Below are 14,623 nucleotides of genomic sequence, written 5' to 3' on the forward strand. Positions count from 1 at the left end.
AGCCATATTCTTCCCTTGATTTTTTTTTTCAGCCAATTAAAATGTGAAAACCATTCTTGGCTTACACAGTATACAAAACCAGACAGTGGGCCAGATTTGGTCTGCAGGCCATGGTTTGCAAACTCCCAACATACCCTAAAATATGTTTATTACCCTCTAGAGAGATGCAGTGTGGTGTTCCAATTATTATAAGGATGAAATAAGAAAATATACCTAAAGTGATTAGCATAGTATCTGCTCCTTATAAGTGTTCAGCAAAGAGTTACTATTACTATTACCCTGTTAAGAAATCTGTCTACTCTCTACTTGCCATGGACATTTGGAAAAGGAGGCAGTCACATTTGGTTGTTTATACACATTTCTACTATATTAAACTGTTATTCTTATTAAAGTGTATATTAAAATTAAAAAATATAAAAACTGGGTTGGACAAGTAATGGCATTAGTCAGCCACACAGTTTTTGGGTTTTGTGTTTCGCTTTTTTCTATTCTTCCTAATGCCCCAATGTTGGCTCTTCAGTTTCTAGATGTGTCTTTAGAACTTGGTCTGTGCTGCTAGGTGCTCCATGAAAAATGAGTTTGGATCTTTTCTTTCTAGTATTTTCTTAGTATTCTTCAAAATGAGTATATACATCCCAAGAGTATGCAAGATGATAGCCCTTCTCTCTATATTAATTTTTCATCTCAGCCCTTAACGTTTTGTTCCCATGTAGGTTTTATAATGTACATACTGTGCCATAGCACTATAGCTGTACATCCGACAATTTATATAAATATTTATATCATGAGGGTATGTCCTCAAAAAATTTAAAATGATTTCAGCAATCAAACGTTTAAGACATCTGTTCTAGGAGGAAATCAGAAGTATTCAATGGGAAACAAGAATTGGTATGAGTGACACAACTGTTTTTAAGATACAAATTAAGGTTCACTCTGGTGTCCATTTTGTGGCAGGTAGGTAGCAAGATAGTTTACATCTTTAATTTCTTTTTTTAATGTTTATTTATTTTTGAGAGAGAGAGAGAGACAGACAGACAGAATGCAAGCAGGAGAGGGGCAGAGAGAGAGGGAGACACAGAACCTGAAACAGGCTCCAGGCTCTGAGCTGTCAGCACGTAGCCCGACGTGAGGCTTGAACTCAGAAACTATGAGATCATGACCTGAGCTGAAGTCTCATGCTTAACCAACTGAGCCACCCAGACACCCCTACATTTTTAATTTCAAAATAACACAACATCTATATTAAATAGGTCCTACCATCCCCATTTTATAGAAAATGAACAAAGAATCAATTTGGAAAAGTTAAGCAACTTGCAAAGGTCAGGTTGAATGAATCAGGTCTGTTTAACTATAAAGCATGACATTTTCCATTTTAGGCTTCACTGCATTGAAGAAGTTCATGAAAAAAGAATGATCATTCTTTGGTATTCCTAAACTCTAAAGCTAGCTTTTTCCCCATTACACATTCTTAGGTTATGGAGTGGTAAGTGGATAAAACTCCACTCCCATAGAGATCCATGATCAACTTCTTGTCCCCACCCCCACCACAGCCCTTTGTGTTACCACGCGCTTCTCACTCTGATTGAATATCTCCTTCATAATTGGACATCTCCTAGTCATCCATCAAGATTCAGCTTAGGGGCACCTGAGTGGCTCAGTCAGTTAAGCATCTGACTCTTGATTTTGGTTCAGGTCATGATCTCACAGTTCATAAGATTGAGCCCCACGTTGGGGTTCTGTGCTGACAGCACAGAACGTACTTGGGATTCTCTTTCTGTCCCCCCCCCCCCGCCTCTCTCTCTCTCTCTCTCTCTCTCTCTCTCTCTCAAAATAAATAAACTTAAAAAAAATTCAGCTTAGACATTACCTCTTCCAGGAAGCCTTCTTGACTTTATCCCAAAACTAAGTCTGATACCTTTCCTGTACACACCTATAGCACTTTAATGAAAGACCTTATTAAATAATCTATGCATTGTGTAGTTAACCATTATCTGCTCATTACTCCCTAGAATGAGAGTCTAGGGAACAGAAAATTTGAACTTGAATATATTGTTCTTCTGGAATCCAGACCTGCCACATACTAGGCCCTCCATAAATACTCATGAAATGAAGGAATTCCTTCTTCATTGATTTGGAGTCTGACATAACTTTGCAAAGAGATGGGTTGAAATTTGTCTTTACTGAAGTTCCCCAAGACAGGACAAATTAGTGGATATTAATGAGATTATAGGGAACCATATAATGGAAAAATGAAGAAAGCAATCCTTCATATGTATGTATGAAGGCTTTTTCCTTCTGTATTGCTTAGAAACTAAAGAGGATGTACAGACTTAAGTCAATCATTTATATTAAAATCATTTATATTAAAATATATTAAAATTTTAATATTAAAATATTAAAATTTATATTAAAATATATATATATACACACACGTATATATATGTTCACAGGTGTGCACCTATATAAATCCACACATATTCATGAGCATGAATTAATAAAAATAGACTACCATAATTTTTATAAACTGTCTGTTGGATCATTGCATGCTCAACAAAAGGATAAAGTTCATTAACACTCTTCAGGTTGGCTGATCCTGCAGAGTCATCCAGTTGCTTTAAATCTCCTTCAGTCATAAAGCTACTTCCCTCGTGGACACATAAAGCTTTACCTCTTTCTTTAAAGGGACGTAGCATTTACTGAGAGCTTTGGCAATGTTATAGATGCTCAACAGAGGTGATCTCATTTAATCCTCAGATGTTTGCACAGACCCATAGGTCCTGAACCCAAAGAAAATGGATCAAATCAAAATTTTACTCAAATAGAAAATACTCACTAACAAAGCAGGAAGAAGGGAGAGAAGACTAAGAAAAAGTCTGAATTACATTAAATTCAGTTACAAATGAATATTGTTAAATTCAGTTATATAACTTTGTTGCATGGGATTATACAAAATTAATTTATTGGTATTAAAATGAGAGAGTGTGACCATTAGCACAGATTTTTTATCAGAGCAGGTTGGGGCCCTTTCAACTGATTGAAAGAAAAGCTTTCTACCCACCACCAAATGTTGCTACATGTGAAGGGCTTTCTTACTTGTTATAAGGGGACAGCATTGGAACAGTTGTTCCTCGACTTTTATAATTCATAGACCAGAAACATTTCAGAACAAACTTTTATAGGCCAACAGAATTACCAGCTTTTTATCTTGCCAATAAAATTAAAAACACAGAAAAAAAAAAAAGACCAAAAAAACTAAGATCTATTCTCACTGTCATTTCAGAAATAAAAAGACAATTTAATAGCAAAAACAATAGGAAGAAAACAAACAGTAGGAAAGACATAATCTTATCATAAAGGAAGGTCATACACCCTACTGACTCTGCTCACCCTGCTCTGGAGGGGAGGGTCAGGGTCTAGGGACCTTTACCTCTGCTCTGCATAGGTTTGAAGTCACACAGATCCGGTTTAAGTTCAGGCCCTACGAATTCCTAGCTGTGATACCAGGAGCAGCTTTCTCAACTTTACTAAGCTGCATTTCCTCACATGTCAGATGAGGATATCTAACTGACTGTATTAATTTCTTGGGGCTACTAGCCACAATCTGGGTGGTTTACACAAATGTATCATCTCACAGTTCTGGATCCCAGAAATCTGAAATCAGGTATCAACACGGCCGTCCTCCCACTGAAGGTGCTAGACAACGATCTGTTTCAGGCTTTTCTTCCAGCTTCTGGGAATCCCTTGGCTTTTAGCAGCATGACTCCAATCTTCACGTAGTGTTCTTCCTATGCACACACCTGTGTCCAAATTTCCCCCTATTATAAGGATACTTGCCTTATTGAATTAGAGGCCCACTCTATCCCAGTAGGACGACTTCTTAACTGATTACAACTGAGACAATCCTTCTTCCAAATAACCTCACACTATGAGGTATCAGGGGGTTAGAACTCCAACATATGAGTTTTGGGGGAATACAAGTGAACTCATAGCACTGATCAATCTCATGGAATTGTATCAAAGTCAGTCACAGGACAGGTTGAATACTTTATAAATTACCAGAACAATGTAAGGGTGGTGTTCTTGTTGTTAAGAAAGTTTATAATTGAGGACTTTATGATTTAGGGACAGTAAGCAATTTATGCAAGGATATATAACTAAGAAGCAGTAAAGATAGGACTTTGAACACATCCTTTAATACATATATTAAATACCTATTATGTGGCAAGCCCTGTGCTAGTGCTAGATTCAGCCTTAGACAAAATAGACAAGGCCCTTGACCTCATGAGCTTATACTCTAGTGGGAGGAAGGAAACGTTAATGAAATAAGCAAGTAAATATATAACACACATTGAAGTAGAGGTAAGTACTGTAAATAAAAATAAAGTTCAACAAATGAGTATCAAGTAAATATATAACACACATTGAAGTAGAGGTAAGTACTGTAAATAAAAATAAAGTTCAACAAGTGAGTATAAAATAACAGGGGAAGGGAATATGCCATTCTATGCAGGATGTCAAAGAGTTCTATGAGGAGACATGTGAGCAGAATCCTTCCTGACTACAGAACAGGAGTAAATCCTAAGTGAAAGGGGAACCAGTGAAGGGAGGTGATTTTTGCTAGGGTCTGATTTTTGTTTTAAAAGAATCACTCCAGTTGCTGTGTGGACAGTAATTTGTAGCAAGGCAAGAGTCAAAATAAAACAGTTAGGAGGCGATTATAGAGACCCATGTGAGAGATGATGGTGGTATAGACTGGGGATGGGGCGGAGATGGAGGAAAGATTTGGAATATATTTGGAAGACAGAATTAGCAGCATTTGCTGATGAGTAAGATGTGGGATATAAGATAAAAAGAAGAGTCAAGAATGACTCCCAGCTTTTTGGCCAGAGCAATGAGGTGAATGATTATGTCATTTCTTGAAACATATTGGGAGTACAACAGATTTGGGAGAAGAAAACACAGTCTGGTTTGCAACATTTTAAATATGAAAAGCCTATCAGACAGTCGAGTGGAGATTCCTAGATGTGGTATGCAACTGGGTGTAAAAGTCTGGAGTGCAGGGCACAGGTTGGGACTAGTGTAGGTAGTCTTTAAACTATAGGTGGCATCTAAGCCTTGACTGGATGCTATGGCCTAGCAAGTGAGTGCAAATAGAGAGGTTGAATGATGAGCCCTGGGGAACTATAAATTTGAAATATCTGGAAATGGAGAAGGAATTTGAAATATCTGGAAATGGAGAAGCAGGAAAGACTTAGAAGGATAGGTTGGTGAGGTAAAAGGGAAACCAAGGGGGTCTCAGGAACCAAGTAAGAAAGGAGGTTGATTCAGGGAAGTTGTAACTAATTCTGCCAATGGGCTGGGAAGAAATGGAGTACATGGGATTGTACACTGGCGATTGGTCTTATTAGTGATCCTGTCATTACTTACTTAATAAAAGCACTTCTGGTGGGATTTTGAAGGTAAATTAAATCAGTTAAGGAGAGAATAGGATATGAGGAAGCAAAAACAGTGAGAATAGGCACTTATATATTATGTTACCTGCTACCTCAGCTTTTTAGACACAGTGGATGTAATAGTTAAGAGAGTAGGTTCTGAAGTCTTAGACTTTGGTCATTATTCCGACTGTGCCATTTATTAAGTCACCTAACCTCTCCAGCCACAGAGTCTTCATCTACAAAGCAGAGATTATAGTATAACCCATTTGAAAATGCTGTGAGGGTTAAATGTCAATTGCAAGTAAAGTTTAACACATTTCCAGCCCATACTAAGTGCTCAGTAAATGTTACAACTTCCACTAATATCAGCAAAGTACTGATATAGCTTCAAGGCTCCACACAGTTTGTTGTGTCTGGGAGCAATTGGTAGCATGAGGGGATAATTATGACAGAATACATGTTATGATTATCCTTGACATGGAAACAGAGCAGTGTGTTATAATATAAAAACTATAAACACTTGTCTATATAAATTTTTCATGGGCTGTGTCATGGTGGAATAGTCAGGCAATGTGGGGAAATGGACAGGGAGGACATGGCTCTGGAGGGAATTTTGGGGGGTCATCGTAGATCAGGGAACTGATTCCATGATTTCCATGGAAATACTTAGAATAGACCAAGCCTTGTGAGGCCATGTGGTAAATAACCCACACATCAATATATAGGAAGTAAACATTTATCTTGTAAGCATAGTTATCACTTATTTACTCTTTGCTACACATGGTGTTTACACCTGGCCTTTCGAACCATTTAGAAACTCAAGTACCTCTCCCCTACCACTCCCCCCCCCCATTATGTTGCATACTCCCATTCCTACAGTGCCTAGTATTAAGTACAGTCATGAAAGAGGGGGTGCCTCATCCATGCATATCCCAGACCCCCTTGTAAGATGCATAGAGGGAAAAACAAACAAGCAGGGGATAGTTAATATGTGAACAAATTAACTTGGCCACTGAGCCATTCTCTAGAAACACATAGCTAAGAAAATCCCTCATGTTTAAACCTGCATAGCCTGGAACATTATAGCAGCACCTTGTCCCATAGAAGGCTACCACTGATGTCTCTCAAGGAATATTGATTGCACACATCAAAGATAGCAGTTTCTTATATGGATGGCCAAATGCTAGAGTAAACTGACTTAGGACAAGAGTTTGCAGTGGGACCTTCGAGAAAGAGATACCTGTTTCCTTGCTTGGGACACTTTGACTTAATGGCAGTAGATGTGTAACTATGTGCAAAAACTCATTGTCGTTATGAATTTTGTGATGGGTGCTTGTTTGTAACAGGTGAAGTAAGCCTAAGTTGGTCTCACTGTGAACAGCTAACTGCTATAAATATGCTTCCCTGAGCTGGTGACTTCAGTTGACTAACAGTGGAAGTGAAGTGGAAAGGAGCTACAGAGCTGAACAGGCAACCCAGAGCAGAGCCCCAGGCCTGCCATTCTCTGGCAGAGAGTCCCTGTATCCCTGGTGACAGTCTGCAGTCTCTGGGGTTTGTTACCCCTTCTTCACAGCAGGCAGATCGGAAGACTCCTTGGCCAGCACCAGCAGACATTTCAAAGACAATTTAAAGGGAAAAGGAGACAGAAATCCATTTTCCAAAAAGAAGTAGGATAAGAAAAATAGTTAGCAGTTTAGGGGTATGCACTGTAAGTCAGGCACTGTATTTTCTTGATATAGTTTACTTAATCTCACAAGGTAAGAATTAGCAAACCCATTTTATAGATAAAGCAACCCATTTTACAGGAAGTAAGTGGCAAAAGCAGGGTTTAAGCACAAGTCTATTTGGTTCCAAATCCTATAATCTTTTTCTGATTTCTACTAAAGGCCGTAGTCAATAAATCTGCTCCCAGTGCTCATCTGTCACTGCTGGGAAAGGGAGATCTGTTCAAGAGTGTGGGCTCTGACACCAGGTTGCCTGGAGCTGATTCCAGCCCTGCCACTTAGCAGCTGTGATCCTGCTTAGATTTGTTAACCTCTCTGAATCTCAGTTTTCTCATGTGCCATGTGTTGTTCATAATACCTACCTCATAGGGATGTTTTGAAAATTAAGTTAGGCTAAGCACCTAGAACACTGCCTGACATATTAGATGTGCTCAATAGTAGCTATTATTATTATCAATTTTTTCTAGCATTGATATTCAACGAACACAAAGACGTAATGCTGACCTTGTCAGAGAGGAAACGAACAGTTCAGGCGCTGCTCTACTCCTCCATGTAGGCTGCCTATTAATGATTTGGGGCCGATCAATGATACTGTTACTGATTTCTGCATGCCTTCTCATTTTTAGGGCTTCCATGCTGTAGAGGTAGCATAGTAGGATAGAACAACACTGTTCTTGACATCAGAAGACCTGGGTTTGGGTTCAGGCTCAAATCACACGTGGAAACTGTGGGCTCTGGACAAGTCACTTTATCTCTCTTGCTATGGGCTCCTCATGTGCACAGCAAAAAGGTGTTCTCGCTAACTGCCAGAGTTCCTTGAACCCCTCAATTTTGGTGAGCAATTGAACAAAGTCACTTAATTTGCCTGAGCCCTGGCAGCTCCCTTATACTGTATACCTCTCCTCGTTGCTGAGAGGAGGCTCAGAGAGAGTGGAAGTGTCTGGTACACTGTGACATGCTATGCAAACGTGAGGGCTGATCTTTACGGAACTATGATGAGAATTAACCCTGAATACTATGGCTCCCTATGCCTATGTTTGAGATACAGGGGCTTTTTGCATCTTGCCATCTTTGCCTACCCCCTACTGGGTTGGGTGGATCCACCTTAACAAGGTGTGGGGGAACGCAAGTGGAGGATGGGGGTGCAATACTGATGGTGGGAAAGCATCTTATTGGTTAATGCTGGTACATCCCAAGCACCAATTACTGTCACTGCTCCCAAAGCTGATATATTTATCAGGATGAGTTACAAGGAAATATATGTACCCAGGGAACGAGGATGCTGCATGGTCACCCCCTGTGATGTAAAATATAAGAGTCTAGGAGGGGCTGTTTTATAATTCATCAGGTTTCGCTAGTGAGTTCTGTCGGAGTCTTAGTTATAAAGGCAAGTGTGAACCGGACGGCAGACAGGAGAACCTGGCACCAAGGAGACGGAGAAGCTGCCTGTGGTGCCTCCTGCCTCCTCCCTGCTTTGTTCCAATAATTTTGTGCTCGGTAAGTTCCCTGGCTTTGCAGCTAATCGTTGTTGTTGAATAAGCTTGGCAAATGAATCTGTAGTTTGGAATATGTATGCACTTGCTGTCATAAGTGTGTGTCAGTGTTTGGGCTTCTGACAAATTCCACAGTTCCCCTTTAATGAGCAAAATAGCTTAAAAGATGAAACAAAACCCGACAAATCAATTATTCACCTTGATCCTTGGAAGGCTGCTTTCTTTGGTTGCTAAAGTTTCTCAGGTTTCATTCTGTCAGTTTCATTTGTTAGAGGAGCTTTGAAAAGAACAAGTCTCTTTGTCATGAAATTGTTTTTCTTAGCTGCCAACAGGAGGTATGTACAGGGTGGTTTGTCCATCCCCACCCCCCAGCTTACTCTCCCCAGCAATCGGTAAATCTTAAAACAGACTGTTTGCCCGGTAACCAGCTCCAACAGAGCTGAACCTGTACAAGACAGGATTCAAATTGCAATCTTTTGTGCAAACAGACCTGAGGGGCTGTGAATAATTGTCATTGCGGAGATTATTGTGAAACTCCGTATGGTGGTAGTCCCTGCATTTTGCCGGGATGGGATCAGAATCCGAAGAGATTTGCATTTGGCATGCCTGTTGATGATGTGGAAAGGGAGTGAAAGAAAAGACTGGTTCGTATGGAAAGAGCTGTACAACGCACCCGTAGGACAAACAAATGCACACGGCATGACTGTTGAATTTGTGTAACTTGTAACTGTTGTCTCTAGTTTCCTATCCCCATTAAGAATACCTGAAGCTGCGTTCTGATCCTCATCTGGGTATGCTCCAGGTCCTCGTTCTGGGTCCTGGCAAGAGGCAGGGTGAGCACTAACTCCTGGTCAGCTAGCCATAGGAAGTCATTTCCTCCTCTGAAGGAAAGAAACAGAAGCTGTACCTTCCCGGACTCCTTTCTGCTGTGTTCTTTTGCCTCTGTCCAAATTTCATGGAAACCAACAGCTTGACGTACTTTTTTTTTTTTTTTTTTTTTGGCAGTAGCAGATTTAACTGTGGTGTCATATGGCATATTATATATGGAGAGGAATAGCAAGACATTTTTCTGAATGTTTGAGTGTGTCTGGCTTGTTGACATTTGCTGTATCTCACCAGCAAGGAGCTACTGTCTTCTGAGCACATAACTGTTTGTCTGTTCGAAGTGTTTACCTTATTATGCATAATTGCACTTTCTCTTTAGATGTAGAATCTGTAGATCTGACAAGAACATCTTTATCCTCAAGGAAGCAACTTGTTTTAGCATCTCTTTGAGAAGAATGGATGCATTTATTTTTTACCAGGGACTTAGCTTGCTCTTTGCTTCTTTCTGATAAAAATTTTGGTCATCAGTACCACTATGCTTCCAATAAAGTTACTTCTCCTTTCCTAGTATAGTTTCTGATTTCACCAAAACTTGGCAGATTAGGAATATGGAATATATCTTTTTCCAGGAACACATTTTTCAGGCATATTTCTTTTGTCCATAAATAGCTTTTCCATATTTTCCATTTCTCTGAAGAAGTTCTGTTTAAAAGAGCAGAGGAGTGATGTATTGTGGTTGGCACTTAGGGGTGTGTAACCTGAGACTTGGTTTCTAATCTACAAACGGCTGCCCCACATGGGGTCTGTAAAACGTCTTTTCGTCTTATGTTCAGCTCAAAGCCCTTTGGCTCCAGCAGTAATGATTAAGACAGCAAATTCAGCAAATCATTGCAGGTATAAACAAACATCTGCATCTTATGGTCCGACCAGCCCATGAGGCTCTGTAAAGCTTGGGACACACAGCTGAAGGTTCCTAAAAATGTTAATATATTTTAATGCCAAGAACAATATAGTTATAAAGTACTTTTGCGATGTATTGTACATTGGATTTTATTGTACCACATTTTTGTAAATCATATGCCAGGGCCCGTGGTTTATTTTGTGGCAGTATCTGGGTTTTGATTTGGAATGGTTTTATCAAAAAATAAACCAATGTACTGATCTCAATAAACTGAGTTTCTTCTTATTTGGTGGTGGCTTTTTCATCTTCTCCACCCACCAAGAATATGATCTATTTATAGCAGCAAAAGAAAATTTAGCATGAGTTATTTTCAATTAAATTTGCAGGAAGACAAACATGAACTGTGGCAAGAACCTTCTGAGAGAGCGCATACACACAAAAACATGACTCTCAACAAAGGATTAAAAGCCAAAGAGGCATTAACATTTTGCTTACGTGACATATATCATTTTCTTTGAGAGAGGTTGGGAAGGGTGAAGGGGAAGAGGTTTAAAGGAGCTTTTCAGAGCCTGGCTCCAGCCTTGTGGGAGTGAAACGGGCAGGGGTTTGTGTGGCCATGGTGAGCATCTCACTCTCCTTATCTGTCAAATGGGGGAGGGGAAAGTTACCACGATTACACCAGAGAGATGTTGTTTGTAAAGCAAATGGTACGCTGTTTGGCACAAAGGGGACTCAATAAAAGGTAGTGATTATTGTTACAAGTTGAATTTTGTAAAAGAGGTTAACGAAGTCTGATGTTGGTTTTAAAAGAACTATGCATAGTAAATGGGAAGATTATAATTTTTTTCTTGTTAGTAAGATATAGTTCTTACAGCTAGATAATTTATTTCTGTTTTTATTTTGGAAACCTAGTAAAGATGGAGTTATTATTGCCTTTCAGTTTACTTTTAACTAATTCTTAGAATGACATCCAAAGTCCTTACCTTGTTCAAAGAACAAACTTGATTTCAAATGAGGAGCATGGAAACAAACTGATGCCAAATAATTATGACAGCCTTCTAAGTTTTTTGCTAAACAAGGGTTAGGTCATAATTCCAGCCCTGACACTGCATTAAAGTACCTGATTATTATAGTAAATATTGTTTATTAAGTCCCATGCAGAGTACTGAATGTCTTACATTTACTTTGCAATTTAATCCTACCACAGCCCCACCAGGTAGGTTTTTGGCTTCCCATTGTCAAATGAGAAAATGAGATGAGAGAAAACCTCATTTAAATACTTCTAATTTAAATTGGCATATGGCAGAATTTGAACTCACACCTGTTTGACTCTAGAATCTAACCTGCGCCCACCATGGTGGAATTATCCGATAGGATTTTCCCTGCTCTACATGGTTCCACTTTGGAATCTTGGCCCTGGATCTGTTTTGATTCTTCTCCCCACATATTTAACCCCTATCAGTTTAAGGGGTTTTAAAAAAAAATAATGTTGAAGATTTCCTTTTCCTTTGCTCTCGTTTTTGGTCTATGCTAATCAAGATCACATTTTCCTAAGCTCTCTTTATAATTCTTACCAAAATATAAAACTTAGTATAAAAAGATGTAAAAATTTAAAAGGTCATAAATCTACTAAATTCAAGGTAAGGTTTAAAAGTTACCCTGAATCACCATAGCCCTTTGACCTGGGAAACTTTCCTCTGTGCCTCTAGTTTTAGAGGAGTCTGTTTTGCCAAGAGGTGGGCCCATTTGGATCTTGCTCCCTAGATGACATTTGGAATAAATAGGGTCCCAGAATTTCCTCCCCAAACAATCCTGAGCCAACTTGCAGGAGTTGTACTGTGTGCCCACTCCTGGGTATGAAGAAAAACCAAGAAGCTACTGTTTGCCTGGGAGTAGGGGATGAGGCTGGGGCGATAATTTGTTTATCAGAGATTGGACTCACGAGTTGGGATGGTCACACATCTACATGAAAGCCCTTTGGTGGTGCAGGAAGAAACAATGGCAAAGAAGAGGGGCTGGCCTAGGTCTGAGGGCCTCCACTTGTGTCCTTGTTCTGGCCCCCCAAACTGTTAGGGCAATCCTATCTGTGCTGAAGAATGTTTATTTCTATTTCAGAATAGTGACGCTGAAATTCCAGTGGGTTGGTTTTCTGGGAATTTGGTTTGTTTTTGCTTTTGACCTTTTTTCCCATTAAGCCAAAAGAAGTCACTTGAGCAAGAAAGTGATCAAAGCTATGAAGATCTCAGACTAAAAGCTTTTTAAGTTCCATTTTGGAATTGACAGCAACATGATCCATCAAGGCTATGCCTCCAGTTCAGAGGCATAGACTGATTTAGGAAGATGACCTTTAGGGTCAGCTGGATTAAAACTCTCTATCATGTATCTTTTATGCCATTTGAAAGTATAGTTGCTCAGGGAGACTGTTGTTAATTTCAGGTATCCTTCTCTTAGCTCAGTTTTAAATTGTGGTTGTAACCCTTAGTGCTATGAACTAATGGAAGGCTGCCTAAGGGTTCCACGAGGAACCCTGCCTTACAGGCTGTTTCAAAAAGCAGCTAGGGCAACGAATGGCTTTGTGTGGCCTCCCATTATTATCACACCCCTTCTTCTGTCCAGGCTTAATGCTCCCACTGGCTCCTTTTCATCTTCTGTTGTATCAGATACAAAGACCTACTTAAGAAGAGCTAACCACCATGAGTTCCAGGCAGCAAAATCTCTGTAATTATTAAGAATCTTGAGGATTTAATGTTTTTTAAAAATTATTTTTAATGCCGTGAAAGCTCTTATGCAATTAACAGAGTGATTTTGGGTTTGTCTTCATTACTCTTCATGAAGTAGTTTTCTAGATGCAAAGGAAAAGTACATCTTGGGAAGTATTCCCTAGTGCTAAATCTTACCACCTTGTTTTCCTTAGCTATGAAGCAAGTATAGTCATTCCTGTGTCAAGGCTGTTGGGAGAATGTAAATGAGATAACTCATATCCCAGTAAATAGCTATTCCCTCATCCATGTGGAGGCATCTGGCACAGTAAATACTTAGCACATAGTGTGACTACACTAAATGTTCACTCGGTCTGAAAATACAGTAGTTAAACTGATGACTCTCTGATGACTAAGGTGTGTGCCACATTTATTTTTCTTAGCAGAGGTGGTACTGGGAATGGTCCAGGAGATAAAACATAAACAAAAACAGGACAAAACAGAATTATCATTTAACCTCCACATTGAAAACTCCTAGCAGTATATGCTGTGGGTGGCATAGACACCATTGATTTTTGCTTTCTTTTGTGTACTTTATGTATCTTTTGAAACTTTGTAATGAGCATACATTGTTTATACAATTAGGAAGAAAAAGGAGAAAAAAAAGTTTTAGGGAATTGAATTAAAGTAAGAAATGGTTATGGATAGATTGTGGAAGATATCTGACCATATGGGGAAGTCAAGTCAAATATTTAAAAAATATTCAAAATACTTGGGAAAGAGATGTTTCCCAAATAATCCAGATTACCTTATTTTATTTACTTGTTTAGTTTGGGGTTTTTTTTTGTCTATTATTAATCATTTATTAAGCATAGACCAGTGCCAGATGTCCTGCTAGGTACTAAGATTACAAAAATGAAAAATAATCTTTGAACTCAAGGAGTTTATGATCCAAGAGAAATGAACACATGAGCCCACTGTTCTATCACAGTGTGATTCTTACTGTGCCATAACAGGAGCAGGTAAGGTTGCTTTATAGTACAAGTAACAGAAACCATGACTCAATCTGACTTGCTTCATAAAGGGAATGTATTGGTGATTATAACCTAAAAGTACAGCAGTAAAGCCAAACGCAAGAAGTCTGATCCTATGGCTCACCAGGTTGTCAAGAAGTCCATTTCCTTTGGTTTTATCCTGCTTCCTCTTTTGGTATTAGCTGCACCCTAAGACTAACTGCCCTCGTGGTCCCAGGACAGTTGTCAGTGGCTCCTGAGTGACTTGTTTTCTTAGTCGTATACAGCCAGAAAGAGATCCTGAGAATCATCAGTATAATTCACTTTGAATGGACTGGCTTACCCATAAACATAAAACCAAATCACCAGCCCCATTCTAGAGCTTAAACAGGATAAAGACAGCCTCCCCATAACCTTATGAGTTCCTAAACAAACTCTAGCACCTGTCACTATTGGGAGGGGATGGTGGTGATGATGGACACTGGCCCAGCATCCAAAGCCATCTTCAACTTGTGATATGTACAATACATAAT

General features: G+C 39.3%; 1 protein-coding gene across 24 annotated transcripts in view; it reads left to right on the top strand.

Annotated features, from left to right (window-relative positions):
* Window positions 1-14,623, top strand: part of DLG2 (discs large MAGUK scaffold protein 2) — a 2,073,554-nt gene that overhangs the window by 1,863,371 nt on the left and 195,560 nt on the right. The window contains exon 1 of one of the 24 annotated variants that reach the window (XM_043580086.1): window positions 8,406-8,656. The exons of the other annotated variants lie outside the window; for them this stretch is intronic. The gene's annotated coding sequence lies outside the window, so the exon portion shown is untranslated. Of the gene's footprint in view, window positions 1-8,405; window positions 8,657-14,623 lie in introns of those variants that run through there. 24 annotated transcript variants of the gene reach the window in all.

This window comes from Prionailurus bengalensis, chromosome D1 (genome assembly GCF_016509475.1).
Source record: "Prionailurus bengalensis isolate Pbe53 chromosome D1, Fcat_Pben_1.1_paternal_pri, whole genome shotgun sequence".
Taxonomy (NCBI): Eukaryota; Metazoa; Chordata; class Mammalia; order Carnivora; family Felidae; genus Prionailurus; species Prionailurus bengalensis.